Raw genomic sequence first — 21,689 nt, 5'->3', positions numbered from 1 at the left:
ATTTCGGTTTTATGGTTTAGATTGTGCTGTGTGTTCATTTTTAATCTCCTTTGTGCTTTTCTAAAACCGTGTTGCAAAGCTAGATTGTGTATTCCGGCTGAGAAATAGAAAATGAAGCAAGAGGATTCGTATGGGTTAGCTCGCCGGTTATGCGGTAGACAATGATCAGTTCAACAGAAGGAAAGTTCGCAGAGTACTCAGTTACCTTCACTTCCACTGAGAAGGGTTCCCATCGAAATGCTGCCATTTCATGTTCCAAGAATTTTTTAATTCTGCAGAAACGTAGTTATTATTACGCAATATGTTTTTGCGAATTCCTCGATTTGATAAATTACGGATAACGCAAATTTAAATTTAATTTGAGAATCAATTTTAAATAAATTTGTTGGATTACTATCCCAGCCTACGACTTTGGCATCATATTTAATGTCTGGTGTATAAATTGAAATTTGAAGTTGTCTGTGAAAGGTTAACAAGATATGCATTAATTTCTAAAATATATAAATGTCTAGGGTTGTTCCATAACTGACTCAAAATTCAACTGAATGCATTGATTTATAAATTGGTATTCGATAAAAGAATGCATTTCTTATTTTTGTTGAAATTGAAAATTACTACCAACAAACCCATCAAAATTTCTTTACTTTTTTTTACTTTTGCATAAGTTTCTCCCATAGACATTCAGGATTAACCATATTATAAGCATCTTCAGGCAAAATTAGATGTATCAGTTTTAGTTCAAATGAACTTAATGCATCAATTATCAACAATGAATACTATAATTAGTCCAGGCGGTTGCGTTGCGATTTCGTCTCTTCAAAGCCACGGCACTTGACCAATGCCCCGGGCTGACGCTAAGTCCAATTCTTGATAAACATATGATTACGGCTTAAAAGTCAACTGTCAAACTCATTTTTAATGAAAATTCCGGAGAAACGGTCACTCGCCAGTCACAGATGTTGGTAGTAAACAAAAGTGAAAAGTTTTCTCCAGCATTTAGTACTGAGAATTATGACAGTTGGCTTTTAAGCCGTAATCATATGTTTGTCGAGAATTAGAAACACTACTTGTGAACATACTAAATGACTTCTAACTTACGATGTGCCGTAAGTGAATAAGTTCTGTGTGCTGATGAGACATACTGAAATCGAACCTTTTTTCCGGCTAAGCGGGCGAATAATTCTGCAACTATTGCAGTATTGCATGTCTGGCAACACTGTAGCCAAAAGGTATAATTTTTCCAAAGTATGATTTTTCCTAGATTCCTAGACCAATTTACTTTAAATAGATAGAAATAAAAGTTAGTAATTGATGCTTTATTTGTATGAAACCTTTACGATTATGCCACGTCAAACAAATTTGGTCGTCAATACACACTTATGACACGTGTGAGTGCGATCATTGTTATCATTTTTACCAAAAACTTTCAATATAGTCATTTCAATATAATTTTTCCTCGAAATGTGCTAAATGGTGCACAACAGTTACGATATTCATACAATAATAACACAAATAAATAATATTTTCTCATATTTTCATGGCAAAATACTGAAAATTTGAAATTCGTTTTGAAATTTTGTACAGTTCTTCTTCACATCATTTTTCGTGTGTAACGATCGGCAATTTAATTTTTTTCTCGATTTTTTTTAATTTTTTGTATTACTTGGAAGCCAAAAATCCGATTTTTGCTAAAGAAAATCGAGAAACGTGTTACTGTAAAAATGATAATTTTGTAAAACACTTCTATGGCTACCTGGGCACAGAGGTGAAGAACTGTGCGAAACTTCAAAGCCATTCAGATTTTGAGTCATGGTGTACACCGCATATTTTCGAATATTCACTGTCACTCACTTAATGTTCAGTATCTTGCCACAAAAATTTCAGACTATAAATGGAAATAGACTGTATATACTTACACTTTCTGTATAACGAAAAAAATAGTGTCTCCTGAGCGATATAATACCTTTAAGGAACATACCGCAAAAATAGTCAAAGTTTGCTCCCACGTGATCATGAAGCGGTTATGCCCGGAAGGCCCTTTGGTTGGTCCAAGCGCGATGTTTCCTATAAGCTGGCACGCGCGACATACAAACTCGGATACATATAAACGCTCGAACCATTCATTTATTTATTTATTTTCGTCAAGCGTATGAAGATTACATAGAATGGTATTACAATATTTACATATATACCTCACATTATTTCTACGGTTTAGTTGCAATTTTATTTGGTTCCAGACATGTAGAGTTTGTCCTAAAAGATTGTTCTTGGAATAATTTACAAGTTCTTATATGACGGCTAGGAACATCAATTTTTTTGCGCGGGTTATCATGCGGATTGTACACGTTGAGAAATAATGTCGTTAATAAAGTGAAACATGGCAAATTCGTGGTGTTCTTTGAGTATTTCTATGTTGACGAGCATACAACGTGCTTTATACGATGGAAGAGGGAATGTCGTCTCCAGTTTAGTTTACTAAATGCTTACAAAAGACATTTTATTGGATTGATTCGATGAATTCTTTGTGCAGTATAGTGTTTCCATACTACGCTATAGTGTTTCAAAATTTAAAAACTAAGGAGAAATTTTTATACTATCTTAAGATGAGTGACAATTTTCGGCCACCTTAAAATAGGAATACAGTTTAAAGTACATGGATCTTTGAACACTACACTTTGGCTTTCGTTTTGAGAAATGGCCTGTGTTAAGCCAAAGAGAACCAAGCGCCATTTTCAGATACATGTTCTAAAAACTCTATATCCAACAGAGCACTAGCAAAGCCCGCATGTATTTATTTTTGTAAATAGTAAATAAGTGTTCACTAACATGCATTGTAATGGTAAGTTATCTACAAATGCATTTTAAAATGAAAAGCACTAGAAAAAAAATTACGGTTTGGCTTAACGCAGGCCAAATTTTATTTAAAACAATGGAAGCCAATGACAGAGAAGAGAAGAACATCAAGCTTGCAGTTTATGGCAAATGATCAACGGTAATGACAGCCTTGGACCACCAAGCCAGCACGCAGCGGGACGTCGGGTGGCACTCGTCGAACCCGTAGGGAATCCTCCAGATGAGTCAGAACTTCGGGTCGGCTCCTATTTTAATACATATACAGATTGGTGGATTAAGACGACCACGTGGCTGCGCTCTGGTGGAAGTTGGCGTCACAAAAGCAGTGTAGAGAACTTCTGAGAATGATTGATTGATTTTGAAAAGAGATATATGCGGGACATAGAAGGGAGATCGCGGCTTGCCATAGCATCTCGAAATGGAATATTGGGTGGTATTCCTCGAGCCCCACGGGTATCCATTAACTAAGACCTGGCGGAACTATATTCGGTGCACGCCCAGACAATATGTTCGATGCCGTGATAGCCGTTGCCACAAACGCAGACGCTACTTTTCACGAGCCCAATACGCCAAAGATGCTATCCAGCGTGTAATGGTTTGTCATGAGTCGGGGCATTACACGAATGACAACCTAACAGGCATTGTAATTCTCTCTCACTCACGCGAGAAGAAGCTTATCCGATGTCCAGCTTTTCCGAGATAAGATGAGTCGCAAAATTCTCTGTCTCCACAAATAGCGTGAGAATAATTTTCCGGATAAAATTTATTTGACTTTTTCCTTCTCACCGGAGAAGGTGATAAAATTTTAATTTCGTGGAAATCAATAAAAACTTCAAAAAATACACTTAATTACAAAGAAAAGCGGCAAAGAAATATGATAGACTTGTTTTTTCGAGTTTTGGAATAACGACAGGAAAGCAGCGAGCGAAAAAAAGACACCGTGATAAACTCATTCACTCATTCTCCGGCTGTTTTATTTATCCGGAGAATTAACACGTTGTATTTATCCGGCGAAGTTGTGTGAGTGCCAATAACTTTTCGTGTGAAAATGTGAGTTTTTATTGTCGCAGTAGCAAACTATCCGGGCGCATTTACTCATATGAGCGATAAATGCAATGCCTGCAACCTACAATCCTCCCCTTGAACCACGGTTTCGTAGATACTGTCGGGACCATCGAATGTAGCCACCTTCCCAGTTCATCATTGCTCCACGAAGTTTGCCAGCTTTCGAGGGTTCTCTGTTAAGTGATACTGAAAAACTAGCACTTTAGCTAAAGAGTACGCTATTTCAATGCCCGGAATGAAGAAATGAGAAGGTGTCCAAACCCAGGTTATCTAGAAATATTTTTCAATTAAAGCACTCAGTAGCTCCCATATTTTCCCCATTTCCCCAACTTTCCATGTTTCGTCGAGCAAATAGCGTCAATGGGTCTGAGGCTATCCGAAACAATGAAGTCTGAGGGTAATTTGTAAATGACTCCAAGGGTATACCGAATAGTAGCTATAGTAGTAGTTCTACGGCGAAAACTGAAGCAGAGTCACTGAGTTTGTAAAATTCGGTGAACTTTTGATTGAAACTACCGAATCCAGTAGACCCTTCGAGGTTCTATCGTCAGTATAAAACATCTTACAGTAGTCCACTTTTCGGAATTTATTGTGTAAAATGTCAGGAACTGATTTCGGGCGTATGTGGTCCAGTATTCCACGAATCTCATAATTCATGGACGTGTCAAAGAAAACAGCAGATTCAGAAGTATCTAAAAAGTGAACACGGTTGGGATTGTAAGAAGAAAGGTCAATATTCTGCGCCATGTAGTCAAAATACAGGGACATGAAACGGATCTGAGAATTGAGCTCGACAAGCCTCTCGAAATTACCAATCACCTCTGGGTTCAATATACCGCTGTCATTTCAAGATTCGCTTCGATATGAAAGTTCCCAAATTAATGGGTCGAGTGCAGGCACCCTAAGGCGATAAGCAAGCAACGATACTAAATTCTTTCGAGTTTCATGAAATGTATATTCGTACCGTTGCGAAAGCGGAAGCATCCTTATTCCATTACCGACAGTATTGTTGTTTGATATAGCCTAATAAGGTCTCCTGGGTGGGCTTCCCACCATGTACCGATTAATGTACGGAGAAAATTGATCGTTTATTGGCACTTCTGCTTCAGATACCTAATGTGGCATCCCCAGGTACCTTTAGAGTCGATCCAGACCCCCAGATATTTTGCTGTGAAGACCTGAGCGATAGTTTGACCCATTAATAGAAGCTGTAGTTGTGCTGGTTCACGCTTCCTGTTAAATACGACTGGCTCAGTTTTCTCCGTAGAGAATTTGATATCAAGCTTACTAGCCCAAGTAGACAAATTGTCCAAGGGTATTTTGCAATGGTTCTTGTAGGGGTACCTAATAGAAACCACACCATGTTTCTTTAGCATACAGGAAATGTCAAGACATTCATCGATGTCATTGACGTAAAAAATGTATAGAAGAGGATCTTGGCATGAGCCCTGGGTAGATTCATATAGCTGAGTCTCAACGTTGACGAATCGCCATCCGAGAAGTACATCTGCTTTTCCGACAACAAATCCAGGGAATAATTGTTCAAAGTTTTTGAAAAACCATGCTGGAGAAACTTCTCCGAAAGTGTGACAAGGCCCCTTAGGAGCCGAGAAAACTGATGCCATTTGCCCTTTACGAGAAAGCAAGGCGCTCGTAACTTTGCTTTGCCAAATTAAATATCTGAGAGTAAGCCATTTGCTTCGACCCGATTGTCGAGGCGGAATTGGATCATTTTCTCGAACAACTTCCGGATGCAGGATAACATTGCAATCGGACGATACGAGGTGTGGTCGTAGGCTGGTTTGCATGAGGAACAATGAGGAGGGACACGAGACGCGTTAGGTCTGCTCTACCGGAGCATATTCCGGACATATTTTTTGGCAAAATCGAATATCCAACGGTTTGAGTCTTTCACGTCCTCTGTTTCGGTTTGGCATACGTCGGGCCATACCTCAAAGAGTGCTCATCGATGTTTTTCTCGTTAATCCGTCAACGTTTCGGCGCCATTAACTACGTTTCTTTACTTTCATCAGACTCTTCATTCGCGTTTCTAACGTCGTGCACTGTCGATAGCTAGTGGGTAACCTGTCGTCCCGGAAGAGCTTATACGCGATGGCGTATAAGTTTGAGCACTCATTGTCTCACCACGGATTGGGAAATCGTTTTTGGGTGTTTATGAGGGGTACTGTTTTAGCCTGAGCTTGATTCGCGCTGTCGAGAAGCAAGCCAGCCGAAAACCTGTGATCTTCCTCAGAGTAGAGTCGATTTTATCAGATATCGCGGCAGCATAGCTCTTCCAATCAATATTTCTTGTGAGGTCATATGAAATATTGATTGATTCTGATGGCCTTGAGCCGTTGGTAATTGAAACTACGATCCGCATGCTCACTACCGTGGGGATTAGAGATAACCTTCCACATGCAATCTAACCGCCGCGATGTCGAGCAGAGCGTCAAATCTAAAACGCTCGGGCTCACCCGTGTCATTTCACCAGTGTTCAAAATGGTCATTTTGAAGTAATCGCAGAGATCGCGAATTAAGGAAGACCAATTATCACCATAGAGGCCTCATGCCGTACCGTGAGGGTTAAGGTATCCTTAAACTAGTTGCGGTGGAGACAGGGATTGTATGATCTCATGTACCCATCGGTGCCCAACTGAGGTGTTATGGCGAATATATATGGAAACTATGCAAAGGTTTGTTTTTTACTTGACAAGCGACAACTTCAATACCTGTTATCGAGGGAAGGTTAATTCGGTAGAAGGAATTGAACTTTCTGATCTCCAAAAGTACTCCTTCGTAAGGGGTAGCTTGATCTAGGTGAATTACATTAAAATCGTGAAGGTTGAGGTTTATGTCGAAAGTTCACAAAGTTTCACATTATGCAAATACATCGCATAACAAGCTATTTATTAAAAATTTGAAGCAATCCTTTTTCGGGATGATACTTCTATTATTCCATTGTATAAGTGATCAAATTCGTGACCTCGTTCTATTAAAAAATCGTCGAAATATACAATCGCTAAAAGGCGAGGCCATTTAGCAGTCAATTCTTACTGCAAATAGAAAAGCTAACAACAGACTTCCCATAGCATCAGTTATATTGAAAGTTTTTATTATCCAGTCCACAATTTCCGAGAGTTTGATAATTCCAGTACCGCGATTATTCTTGAAACTAAACAAAGGGGTGTTTGGCGTTCCGAGAGCAAGTAGCTCCTGATCTCGGAGGATTAAGATCAGATAAGAATCTTAATCCTCCGAGATCAGGAGCAACTTGCTTCGGTTTGGTTACAGCATTTCCAAAACATGTCACTTTCGGAGCCCCATCGAGGGACATCTTCTGGCCTTTACAAGAAAGTTTAGGAGAGGAAATGTTCCTCCTCTTCCTGTGACTTCTAGGCACCTTAGTGAATATTTCCTCTTGCGGCAATGCGGAAGATCATCGCATCGCAAACTCACTGTTGACAACACCGTCTATTTATACGCTTACAGTTCGAATATATACATTATAATCCCACGTAGTGTGCTCAAAGCAAACAATATCGTCAGTCACAGCCAAGAACCGTTCTGTCAGATCGTTGGAAATCTGAAAAATATTCAACAATTTAGTCTTGGATCGAAGCCAGACCACAAAAGTGATCAGTTGAGAATTCTGTGTAGCGTTTGAGCCGGGAAAGCCTTAGGAGTTGAACCCGAATCAACCTTCATTTGACCATCCGGAAACGAAACCATCAACGCACGAGATCTGCACCCGCACAGACGGAAGAAAGCAATGAATGTGTCAAGAAAGATAGAAACCACTTTTCTTTAAACTGGTTTCCCGTACCGACCCTGCTTTTATAGCTGGTTATTGTTTAATCCTCACTGCTTCGGCTGAGGAATGTGGCCTTGAGAAACAAGCACAAAGTAAACTGAGTCAAAGCACATTCCCCACAGAGACTAAACACATTCGAACTGTCTGAGGGATATGGTACGAATGATACATAAGACTTGCCCACATTTACTTGTACGTCAGGGAATAGCTCAGGGAAGCTATTTGGGACCGTTGATGTTTCTGCTTTATTTCAATGTGTATAATACTGCTTCGCAGATGCTTTCAAAATATATCGACATATCCGTTCAATTGAGAATCGCGAATTTCTACAAGAACCGCTTGAAATATTCGCTGATTGTGGTGTAGCAATCACTCTCGCGCTCCTTGCGCTTTATTTTGAAACAGAGGGATTTCAAGCTATTCTCAATCTGTTTCGTACAGTCTTCATTTCTGAGTGATGTACACCACAACCTCAACACATTGGCAATGGCATCAAATCTGATGATGTGTTTCATGTTACGTAAATTGTGTAAGGGCCTTTTCAGAAAGTCGATTCTTCTTCTAATTTAGCTAAGCACATAGGCCCATGCTACCAGTTGAAGCACTCAAAAAGAATCACTCAACTTGACTCAAATTATTGTGATTTTAAAAACAGGCAATTAGGTAATTTCTCCGTGCTATATTTCTGATGTTCTCCAAATTTTTAGGAAGAAATTAAGCCTAGTGCACAAAACATTGGCTTGCTAAGCCGAACCATGTTTCGATTTTGCTGGTTTCATGAACAAATCTTTTCTTTTAGAACAGCAAGTTTGAGCAGTTGCTTGCTTTGGAACACAAGTAGTGTTCCTATTTCGGATGTAGCGTCCATCAGGTCCTAAGTCAGTGCCAGATTTTGATGAGACGAACTCGAAACACATAATATATAATTTTCTTCATTTTTTAATTGCGAAAGCAGCTATGTAGTTGAAAATTTGGAAATTATTGAATCAATGATACATAAATTGACTTGTCCCAGGTCGGTAAATGCCGAGTTCTCGTTTTCACACGGCTCCAAAGATGGAGTGGGGTAAATTTGTACCCCAGTGCAACGTTCTAGGGTTAATAAACAATCTTAATTACTACCGAAAATCGAACCGAACGTAATAAGTAGCATAGCTCAACCCAAATTCCATCTCTACCGTTCAAAATTAGTCCGTCCAGTCGAGGGTTAACGTGATTAGTTGCCAGACTAATGTAATGTCGAACCAAGCTGGCTTGAGTGCCATTCAAGTAGCGGATTAGCTTCATTCGTCCCCTTGTCTCGACCGAACCGTACCAACTGTGATACACACAGCTCGGCACTGCATTGAACAACAATTGACGGGCACGAGTATCTATATAATCTATGCCACATGGCGCCGAGGCTCCGGTATAGCTCAATCAGATACTGCTTTGATATTGAACGGATCAGGTTTTTTTTCTTTCGATTTGCCATTTTCCATACTCTTATTCCATTCGATTCAAAACTGGAATCTTCATTTTGCACAGTTGAACGACAAATGACCCATTTATATTGGATATGTAGTAAATAAATCCCACCGCATCATTTCGTTTTTGATGCAGGCACTAATGTTGTATTAGAAATTAGTTGGCACATTTTGGCAAGCTGTTTCATTAATGCTTTTGGGTCTCTGTACGACCGAATACCCACTTATAAGGTTATTCTTTTTCAGCGTTTGAGTAGGCGGCCGCAGAAGTAAGGAGACCTAGAAAAGAGCGGGGCAGCGATTGGGGTAAAATATATAATAATTCAATGAAATGACGCTTCCTTACTCGGTGCCAGTACCTTTTTCATCTTCCCTATTCCCATCGGTACCCATAGTCAAGGTAGGGAAAGTGTGTTTTTTAACAACTACACCTAAAATTAACTGATGACGTAGCAATCTGCGAATGCTTTCTTATGCGGAGAAGAGACTCGCTGTCTGATTACAGCGACAAGTATCATTTTTTTTGTATGCGGCATGAAGTTGTCTGAATGGTGTGAAAGAAGAAAAAAACGACAAAGAAATTACTAAATGGGAGCTCTAAAGTAAAATATTTTTCGACGAAAGTCAGTATCAACAAGACACCAATCAATTTGGTGACTCATGCTCTCTGCAGCTGATGAACACTGATATCGGCGAGCTTACATTTGATTCGCATGTTACCATATTTGGGCGTTCGTCCTATTTCTTGACCTTCATTCAACGACTTCCATAACTTAGTTTTAAGTACCTTGCACAGCCGCCTGTTAATCATCCAAGCAAGTATAAGTATGGGTCTCTATTCGAAAATATTTCAGCTGCTTGTGATATTTTTGGGTGTGAAATATTCTAACCTTTCTCACCTTGCAATGCTGCTATACCTTTCCCATCGGATGTACAAAAAGCGCACAGCTGTAGGTACACTAGGTGGGTAGGTGTGAACTGTTTACAGTTATTAATCCACGTAGATATAATTTCGATACCGGTGCTAATGGTGGTACATTCATGAGTTTTTCCTAAGTGTTTGTGTAGATCAGTGAATAGAGTACTCAGAGCGTTTTATTTTGTTTCCGTGGATGGGGATTCGAAACAGCTATTGTTATAATTCGCTACCGAGAGGTGGCCAGCGTATTTACTACCGAAAAACCAGCCAACAAAAGGTGAACTAAAGCAACGGCAAAAAAATAAAAAATTCCGCCTGGTTTCACCACTCACGGTCCGTTTTCGTACCTTGTTATTTGCGACTCCGCAAAAGCTTTGCGCGAGGGATTTTACCTCAACTTATTGTAATTAAAACAATAATATCAATTGGTCTAAAATAATTGTCTAGGAAACAACCGGCAGCCAAAGTGGGTTTCATGATCAACCTGCCATTATAACCAATTCTCGGAGAGATCAGCGAAGCCCATCGTGCAACAATTTTGTCTTAGTTATAGGAACTAAATTGACTTACAAATTTACGCAGACGATAAAGTTTCCACAAATTACATTAGATTGAAGTATGGACTGACACTGTTGCCACAACAGTATTCTACGGCAGCTGCTGTTGACGGTTCCGAATCCGTAGTGAATGATGGTTTTTTTTTGTAATTTCGTAGCCTCGGGCTCTTTGCTTTTCGGTGCTTGTAATTTTCTTTGATTTATACGCTTGTTTCGCTGTTGAAATGGATGGTACATTTACTGGTGGTTAGAAATGTGCCACATTTCGTTCTACTCTATGAGCAATGGGACAAGTTTTTATCTTTGTTCACCCTTCCGTTTAGAACCGGTCTTAAACGGTAATCCAATTTATATTACCGGTCAACCCGTGCTGGTTTGACCAGTATCAGATAATTTAAACGATGTTAAAAATCAACAGCAAAATCGTTTCAGCATGCTTAAAACTTTATATCAGTGCAAGAAAGAGCATTCCCTAAATAAGTTTTCCTCATACGCTCTTTGATTTTGCTAGGTTCGCGGAAAGGTTGTCCCTCAGCGTACCCAAGCAAACCAATTTAAATGAGGAAATACTAACTTCCTGTGAAACAAAATCCTTCTGCGAAAGAAAATTAGAACATTATGTACAAGACACGACTATGGTTACATTGAAAACGCAGCATGTCTAGCGAACACCATGCTCGAATTACAGAATTCTATTTAATATCAATGGTTTCCGGATTATCTGAAATATTTACACAGATTGTTTGTTGTTTGTTTTACCGTCACAAATAAAAGTGCGCTTATATGCATTTTGATTCAGTTGATTTTCTATTATGATTCATCATAAAATTAATATTGAACGGATGATGCCTACAAAATGTTGACACAATTTTCAAACTTTATTAATCTCTGGTAAAGGCATATAACTGATCATTAACAATCGCAAATGTTTATAAAATCAATAGAAGTATTTCTATAATTTAATTCTCTTATTATCCCTGGGCTTGGGTGATGAGCCTAATGGGCGCATACTCTTGCTTGGTCGATAAGATTGGGAGATTCGAGCGAGTGCTGGTTCATTGATCTCTGAATCTCGTGAATAATAGTCATTCAGTTCTAATGGAACTCTAATGATATGAAAGAACACACTTTCTTCTGGAATCTGAACCGTACACAAAAAATTAAGTATCAGATTCACGATCCGCGCGCGATCATTCTAGAACGCACGCGATTATGAGAAAGGCACACGGTTATGAAATAGAATTTATGCACGCGAAGTTACATACACGTTAGCACACGCGATGTATAAACGCACACGCGATCGAGCACGTTAACGTACAAATGTTCGAGCCCTTCACGATGATACACGCGATTGCGAGTACCGACGCCCGCACATATCTGAACCGTACAATGAATATCACATTCAGAATGGGGAGTGGGCGTAGCGTATTGGTAAATCGATTGCCTTGTACGCAGCGCACCTGGGTTCGGGTCCCGACCCCGCACATAGGGTTAGAAATTTTTCCTAAGAGATTTTTCTAACCCGAAGAGGCGAATGACCTTAAGGTTAAAACCTCTATAATTGAAATAAAAAAAAAAAAAAAAAAAAAAAAACATTCAGAATCACAGCCCGCTACAATTGGCCTAAAGCAGTGTTTTAGTGGGCGACATTGCCTGTCTCGTCTGCAAATTGTAGTATGTGATTCTGACGGGGAGCCCTTCCGAGAACCTAGCTCTATAGCTCCAGTAGGACAACTCTCGAAAAAAAAATTAATTCTCTTATTATGTATTCGTCCTGATAAGGACGATTTGCTAGTAAACTACATATTGTGATTCGGGTCGACTATTCTATGCATCGATTGCTGGTACGGCTCATCCGCACGGTATAAACAAGCAGTTCAGCATCTTGTCATCTGTTGTGCAATCACCGTTTGGGCCCATGGGCATCAAAATCCCTGCTGTGTACACATACAAACATTTGCTGACAACTAGGTCTTGTGATTCGGCTCGAGTATCCTATGAAACGATTCGAACCGTTCCGGCACGGCTCATACGCACAGTATAAACCAGCAATTCGCCATCTCGCTTCTGTCCTACGAACATCAACAAATCATGCCAGTACACACGGACGAACATTCCCCTGTCGCAGCTCATGTCAAATGAGCAGTTTTGAAACAAAGCAACTTTGCAATGCAAATGCAAGAGTCACCTTTTGTACAATAAACGGAAATATTTTCATCATTCTTTTTTGTGTGGCTTTCCCTTAGTAGCAGGGTCACTGATTTTCTTGAAGGTTTTCGCAAATTTCGAGATTTGGGTTCGGGTAATAATTTGATGAATACTTGCTTTTAATGTATTTTTTTTGACGGCTTAGTCAGCCATGAAAAAAATAGTAGAATGTATTTTTATTATCCATTTTTGTTTGCTTTTAATATTATTATTCTTTGGTAAAGGTACAGAGTTGATCATTTACAAACGTAAAAGCAAAACAAGTTAATAGAAGAATTTTTATAATTCAATTCTTTTTCCATTCTATATTCCTCCTAATATAAATGGTTTGCTAGTAACTATGTCTTATGGTTCAGGTCGAGTATTCTATGAAACGATTCGAACCTTGCCGACAAGGTTCATGCGCACGGTACAACCAGAAATTCGCCATCCTACACAGTGGTCCAGAACGAAAATTTAACAGGAAAAGATTTTACTAGAACTACTTAGCCTTATTCTGTCTTTGGAAAAGTGTTCGTAGCTTGTGAGTCTTTCCTTTGTGTTAAAACATCAAAAAATAATGTCTGTACCAGGACACATGCTAGTGAACTCGGGTGATTCGTAGTTATGCTGCCTAAGCTCGACCCTCATTAGCAGAAGACAAAAATCAAGCCCGTACGATATTAAGCCTGTTCTAATGACCCTGCCACTTCTAGTTTTCCGATCTGTTTACTCCATATCCTTGCTCTCACTTGAGTGGCTCTAATTTTCATAACATTCCCTACCCAGTAATCTCTAGCTAATTGAATACCGTTAAAATGTCAAAAAAAAACTTTTTAATCATTCTAGATAGACCCATGCGATCTTCGCTGCTGTAGAACATCAAATTTTAGAACAGTTTGCTGAAGACATGTAAGCTCTATCTGTCATACTTTTCATTTTACGAGGAATTTAAAATGAAGGTTTGAGTTTTATCTGATTGTTTCTTAGAAATATCTGTTTTATTCGTATAACTTTTGCGATATTGATTTAAAACTGAAGTAGTCCTTAGACAACTTTAGGATTGTTTTAGGACGAATAATTTTTTTTTTTCGTGCCACCACGTTTTAACTACTATAGTTAAAATGTTATGAGCTCTTTTTCGCCAAAAATGTTTTTATGGAATACCAATATCATTAATTGTAGCAAATGAAAGATATTCTCTTCAATTACATATAAGGGCATGATTCGAGGTATAATTGAACAAAAAATGACGATTACGGTATGTCTTCAAACTTCACAAAATTGATTTTAAAAAATCAATTTTCGATATTACATTCGACAAGTAGCATTCGACCGATTTCACAATCCTTTTTGTTCAAGATTTGCGGCTGGATGCATGAAATTAGCGGGAATCAATCACTAACGAGCTTCAGTCGGTGGTTTCGAAATCGTTTTTCGTTATGTGGCGCCTTTGCTAGTAGCACGGTACGACACAAACCAATTGAATTGCAATCCACCAACCGTGCACAATTCACAAATATTTCTTTATCAGTATTGTACAGCCCTTTGAGGTTATGCTCCGTTTGCAGCAAACAGCTCAACAGGAATGATAACTTATCATCATTTAAGTGCTTTATTGGAGCATAATATTGATGGCTCTGGTCGGGATGGGCTAGAGATTTTCACTTTTCCGTTCCGTTTTCTAAAGATTTTTAAAAGCGCAGTTTTTTCGTTGTTATTGCATGCCATACATGCACCAAAATTTAAAACAACGTCGCTATTTTGGAGAAGTATATAGTACAACAAAACATATAATTTTCCCAAAGCTAACACGATAAAAATTGTTAATTTATTTAGAATTATTCAAAACTTAATTTAGTGAATTAGTTATGTAATTTGCGTTTCGACTTCCTCTCATCAAAATCAGATACCGTAAACCGGGGTGACTTTGATCATCGGGGTGACTTTGATCACTCGAAACTTTTTTCGTAGTTCGCTTATTAAACCAGAATAGTCTACCGAGTCATTTTAATTTGAAATGATTTTTACTCTAAACTTATAATATATATAATTTTGAGTATATTGTTCGGTTTTTGGGCACAAAAACTACAAAAAACCGAAATTTTCCTTTAGAGTGGGATGTGCCAAATTTACTTTTAAGAGTTTATTAATTTTAAATACAATTTTTAGTGATACTAGTTGACAATTTTTTTAAAGTTATTTTACGCTAAAATTCGCAACATTTTTTTATTGTTCAATATACCAACGTGTTAAAATGGATGAATCATTTTATAACTCGATAAAGCAATGAAATAAAACAATTTTAGCAGATTTAAAGGTTTTCAGCTGGGCCGGACGTGCAAAGTGGATAAAAGTAACTGTCACCGCGAACCGGCAATGGCCTGTCATTGCGAACCGGACCTATCTTGACGATTTTCAATTTTTTGGAATGGACAGTGTCTGGGTAGTATCGTAATATACAAGGTGTATTTAGAAAACATATTTTACATGTTGCTTAGATGCATGTAGATGCACACAAACAAATATGCAAAATGCACCGAAGGCACGTGCAATTTTATTATTCTGCTCGATAGTTATGGTTAATGTTGTTTTACACAGTTCAGACAAATGATAACACAATTCATGCCATGTTCGAACTCAATTATTTTCGGCACAAATCAATACCTCATCTGCAGAAATCTATGCCGCATCGGCATTGCTTGAAATCATTTTGTAAGCGGATTTTCCCTGCAAAATAACATCAATATCGGGAGGGAAAAAGAAGACCGTCTTCGCATGTCCCGTCCCAGGTTTTCAGCATCTTTTAGTCTAGTTCAGAGGCGACGCGTGGTTCCACCGTCAACCTGTTCAATACTACAAAATCCCTCAAAATCGACGATTCTAACATCGAACGAATAGTACCAACGAAAGATGTTTGGCGGACGGGTTTTTCTGATCGCAGGAGTTGAGCAAAACAAATTTGTTGTCAAAACCCATCGGTGAATTATCAAACAAACAGCTTGTGGAATACCTAATTCAAGAGAGTTCCGCAGAAAAAACAAAAGATATATTTCATCCGTATAGGCAACCGCTTACTTCGTATTGAAAAAGATTTCTCAATTTAAATTTCAACAACCATGTCTAAAGGCATTATTGAATACTCATAAGTCATGTTATGATTCGAATCAACCTCCAATGTAGAATCTTATTTTTTACACGGAGAATTGTTCCTTCTTCTGTATAAGATAGGTTGAAACATTTATTAACCTGTTCGAAATCATCTATTAATTCTACCAAACAGGAGAGAAATTTAAATGTTCCATATGCAATTCCAAAAAATTCATTTTCCTCGCGAAATGGCGTAAGAAAGAGACTTTTAACATTATTGCAATAGAACGCGAAACGATTCGAATGAAATCCATTATGTCCATTTTACATTTTCAGTAGACATGTTTTCAAAGAACAAACAATTTCTACGAAGCAGGAACATGGTTTATTACTTTCGTTGAACCAACCAAATCCATACGTGCTTATAACTAATATGTCCCAAGGGCAGAAACATCTGGTTAGACTACCCAAGAAAACAAGCGTTCGACCGACAGCTGTGAACGTATGGCACAACTGCGAAGCGTGTTGGAAAATTAAAAAGCGCTCTCGTTTCGCACACAGAGCTCTAACGAGCAAATGGACATCGCTACAATGCACGCTGGTTCAATATTTGATTTGAACCGGTGCAAAAGAGAATAGAAAAAAAACCGTCGCCCATGGCTCTCAGGCTGCTGCTGCTGCTCCAGCCAAAGCGTGCGGTGAGAGTACGAGATGCGTGCATGTTTGAGGATGAACTGGTGAAACAATTTTCTGAAATTTTGCTGGAGACCGGTTGGTTTATCGTTCAAATCTGAATGACTTTAGTGTTTTATTTTTCCCTTCATTGAAAATATTTTGCTGAGTTCTACAGTTCATTTAAACTTGAAATGGGTTTCGGTTTGTCTGATTTGGCTTACCTGTTCAATGAACAGGTTGAACGTACCGACGCGTCGCCTCTGTTCTAGTTGGACATTAATTATACAATTTTGGTTACTCGAATTTTACAGTACATTGAAATACTTTGTATAATACCAATTAACATCTATTTAACTATGAGTATCTTTCCAGAATTAGGTTAAACAAACATTTGAATGAAAGACACTGACATCAATAACTTAATGTGGGTGAACATGCAGGTTATCAAAGTCACCCCGGAATACGAAAACGGACTTCAACTTGAAATCATTTTTGGAAAAATAGCTGTAAGCGAACAATTTTTGGTAAAACCATCCAATCTTGTTCTCCATACATCAGTACATGTTTTAAAAATATTAAACTTGAAAAAAATGAGTTACGTCTAAAAATATGTAATGATTACTTCGAAAAGTGATCAATGTCACCCCGGTTTACGGTACCAATATAGTGAAACCTGCTTGAAACCCCCTAGTGGTGCAATTGTGCCTTTCTCATTTCTACAAACTATGGTCCCATGGCTGGTTATGTTCAATATAGGATATAAAAAAATAAATATAAATATATAAAAATATTGCATACTAAATTTGCCCTGACAGTCCAGATACAACTGCCACAACAAATGATGGTGGTTTTAGCCCACCCAGTTACTAATAGTGTCAAGAACAACTGGGTGCTTTCCTCGAACAACTTCCACGTTCGGTGCTCGTACTGGGTGACTTCAACGGGCACCATATTTGCGGGAGATCCAACAAATCAACCGCACTAGGCCAATTCATCGCAGAAAAAAACTTTGACGGAACAGTTAGTTATCCTCAGCGACGGGTCACATACCCGAATTGATCCAGCTTCCGGTACCACATCAGCCATCGACCTCACAATCTGCTCCGAAACTGTGGCCTCGAAATTCAATCGCCGAACGTTTCCAGATACCCACAATAGTAACCACTTCCCCATAGTCGATTCGATTCCCGGATTGTCTCAGGTTGCAACAAAGTGGCAGCAATGGATGTACAACCAAGCGGATCGGAACAGTTAACGAACGACTGACTGCCAGCGCTATACGACCGGGCGTCGATATCTCAATAGATCGTTTCGTTGAGCAGTTGATCACTACAGTAAACACTGCAATACCACGCACTACTGGTAAGATAATGCGAAAAGCTTTTCGATGGTGGTATCTGGAGGTGAAAGCAGCCATCAAAAACCTGTTTTAATCCACCTAGAGCAGCAATTATGCCTTTCTCATTTCTCCAAACTATGATTTAATAGCTGGTTCGTACAATATAACATTATGGAAATGTCTTTCATTCTTATTACACATGGTAAGTATATATAAGAGCACCTTTTTGCATTCATCGCGGTATCGGTTTGAATCGGAGTTTTCTATGTGATCGCACTTTACAACCCGTAACTCCGGAGCCGGAAGTCGGATGGAGATGGAATTTAATATCAGTTTCCGGGGACGCAACACCTTTCATTTGAGACTAAGTTGATCAAATCGATCTAACCATTTTCGAGAAACCAATATAACCGTTATTCTGAATTTGGATGCTTCCGGATCCGTAGATGGTGGCCAGTGTGCCAAAGAGACTTTGAATGTTGGTGACCTAGATCTACAAATCACCCATCTCCGAGAAACCGATGGGGACATTTTGTTAACAAATCCGCACATACACATAAGAATAATATTTAATTAGCCTAATCAGCATGAGTTCAATGTTATCTTCATGTGATTATATTTTGAAATGTTGGTGGAATGGGTTTGAAAGCGGAGGGAATGGGGGGTTAGTAGAGTGGGAGTGGAGGATGCGTGAGAAATCCTTCATCTTATTTCGGTATACGGGGTGGATGAAGGAAATGCGGGCGTGAGGGTGGTCCAAGGGGAGGGGAGTGATGAAGGAGAGAGGTGTAAGGGCAAGGCGGGGGAGGGTCGGAGACGCAATACTCAACTGCATATTTTGCCTTCCATTTGAGACTTGGTTTGAGAAAATCGGTTCAGTCATCACCGAAGAACCGATGTGACTTTAATTGTGTAATATGCCCGGAATTCCGGACTTCCGGAATCGTCGATAGTGGACAATACATTCAAAGAATGTTTTATTGGCAACCAGTGATCTAGATCTGCGATTAGAAGTAATTTGGTGACCATTTCAATAGTTTTTAGCCTCTGAGGTATTACGATTGTACCGATTTATATGGGAAATTCCAGTGTATCCTTACTAACAGCCCTGTAACTCCGGAAGCAAGAGTCAGAACCGAATGAAATTCAGCAGTAGTCAATGGTATTACTGTATCTTTCATTTGAAATCAAGTTTGTAAAAATCGGTAGAGAATTCGTTGGGGAATGGGTGTGATATTAGCTTAGGAACTTGGCGGGTTCCCCGGGGGCGTCATGAACCGTCATAGGTGGCCAATGTGATCAAAGCTGCTTTGATTGATCATTAGTGATCCAGACCCGCAAACTAGAGTAATGTTACATCTATTTTAATATGTTTTACATCATTTGAACATCATGGTGGTACCAGTTTATATGGGAATTTGCTGTGACCGTACTCTTCAACCCCTAACTCCGGAACCGGAAGTCGGATCAACTAAAAATTCAATAGCAGCTTATGGGAGCGTTATACCTTTCAGATGAAACTAAGTTTGCGAAAATCGGTTCAGCCATCTCTGAGAAAATTGTGTGAGTTTAAATGACACACACATACACACACACATACACACACGCATACACACATACATACACACACAGACATTTGCCGATCTCGACGAACTGAATCGAATGGTGTATGAGACTCGGCCCTCCGGGCCTCGATTAAAAAGTCGATTTTTACAGTGATTGCATAGCCTTTCTTTATATGAGAAAGGCAAAAACGTAGGAAAACACTCAGAGCACTGAAGCGTATCCAGGCAGAAGATAGCTTCCAAGAATCGCGAGCATTAGTGAGAAAGTCAATCCATGACGCCTAGCAGCGATCATGGGAGACTTTGTCGCGAAAATATCCCCAAGTTCCATTACTTCAAAGATGTGGCAGCTAGAGATGTGCGCCACGCCGCCGCCGCCACGCCGCGCCGGCGGTTGCATGCAAAAATAGTAAGTACATCGGCGTGACGCCGGCGCGCCGCCGACCTATACCTGAAATCGGCGGCGCGGCGCACACCTCTAGTGGCAGCCAAGCCAAATTAGAGCGACTCTGATCCATCTGCTATCCGACCAATCACGTTAACCAGCTGCATGGCGAAGGTATTCGAGCGGATGGTGAATCGACGGTTGACTACCGAGCTATAGTCGAACGGGCGTCTCGACAAACTACAATACGCCTTCAGGTCCGGTCGGAGTACTGACACATGCTTCGCGGAACTAGAGACCGCAATGGACACTGCTTGATAGCGTCGCTTGATTTGTCGAAGGTGGCAGATACGCGAAAGCATGGTTAACATCCTAAACCGTTTTCTGGCAGGAGCATTTATCTCCTGCGAACCCGTAAAGAATGGTGTGCCACAGGGCTCAACGCTCTCGGTTCTGCAGTTTCTCGTGACTATTCAACCTATCGTTGTTCCAAATTACGTACAAATCTTGCTATACGCCGACGTCATTCTGCTTCTAGTATGGAGGAAGAAAGACCAACCGCTATACCGAAAACTTCAAGGCGCAGTAAAAGCCGTCGATAAATGGGAGAGAAGTGTTGGATTTACGATATCTGCAATGAAATCTAGCATCTTCTATTGCAGCCTTAATGCTCGCCGTGAACGGTTCGGTCATTTCCGAATAACCGATGGACGAATGTTGGTTAGGTATCGGTTATAAACTTAGAACGGAAAACTAGAACTAGGTAGACTCATACGGACATGATCGAATGTCGAAATGTGAAGAGTCCTTTGCCTTCTGCTAAGTAGGAGTTGGGCGTTGCACTCAAGTCTACCGCATGGTCTTTAATAGAACATAACTCATCATCATGTTTTACCGCCGACGCCGGTATTTCGGTAGCAATCACTATTAATACTATACCCTTCGTTTAAGACTAAGATTGTGAGAATCGATATGCAATATATGAGACACAGGTGTGAATCTAATTTCGGTACATAGCCAGTCCCTCGGATCTTTCAGAATTCTCAACGGTTCTCAATGTGGTCGAAGAGACTTTGAGTTGCAGTTAGTGGTCAGGACAAGCAATTTAGAGCTTATTTCAATTTGTATTGTACCATTTAGATATAATGACTTTATAAGTAACTTGTAGTGAAAATTGGTGACAGACCTCGGCACCTACCACCGGTCTTCTTGTTGAGTAGCTTAGGTCCACTGCTGGAACTATTCAGCTCACTCATCGAACATGGGTGACTGGAGAAATTTCACTACCGCCTGAAGAAATGGGTATCAGGAGAAATTCGCCCGCCGGAGAACTCTCAGTCGAAGTAAGGTGATTTCACTTCTGGGGACTATCCGACCAGATCGCGGCAAAGCTGGGATCTAAATAGCTCCCGGAAATCGGAGCTAAATGGCTCATGGATTCAGGAGCTAAATGGCTTGCCGTAATTTACCGCTGGAGAATATCAGGGTGCAGTGGCTTAATGGCTCAAGTACGCAGAGGATTGAAACGACATAATAGATGGAGAGAATGACGGAAAGCAAGAGGAAACTCGGGAACTAAATGGGGCTCCGAGGCAGATGTGGAAAACTCAAGAGCAGAAGAAAAAGGCGATGTAAAAGCATAACGAGACTCCTCTCTCCACCCCCACCTCACTCTTAAAACTGCCCTTAAGGTTTTGTTTGGGCCAACTTGTTTTTTCCTCATTTCTGCATCCGACTTGACTTTGGAACGCTTTGTTCCACTCCAGAGCATCTT

General features: G+C 39.8%; 1 protein-coding gene across 4 annotated transcripts in view; it reads left to right on the top strand.

Moving 5' to 3' along the window:
• LOC131692609 (PAN2-PAN3 deadenylation complex subunit PAN3) overlaps window positions 1-21,689 on the top strand; it is a 109,303-nt gene that overhangs the window by 25,370 nt on the left and 62,244 nt on the right. The window lies entirely within an intron of this gene.

Source organism: Topomyia yanbarensis, chromosome 3, assembly GCF_030247195.1.
Source record: "Topomyia yanbarensis strain Yona2022 chromosome 3, ASM3024719v1, whole genome shotgun sequence".
NCBI lineage: Eukaryota > Metazoa > Arthropoda > Insecta > Diptera > Culicidae > Topomyia > Topomyia yanbarensis.
The sequence above is the reverse complement of the archived record's forward strand: the minus strand, read 5'-3'. Positions and strand labels throughout refer to the sequence as shown.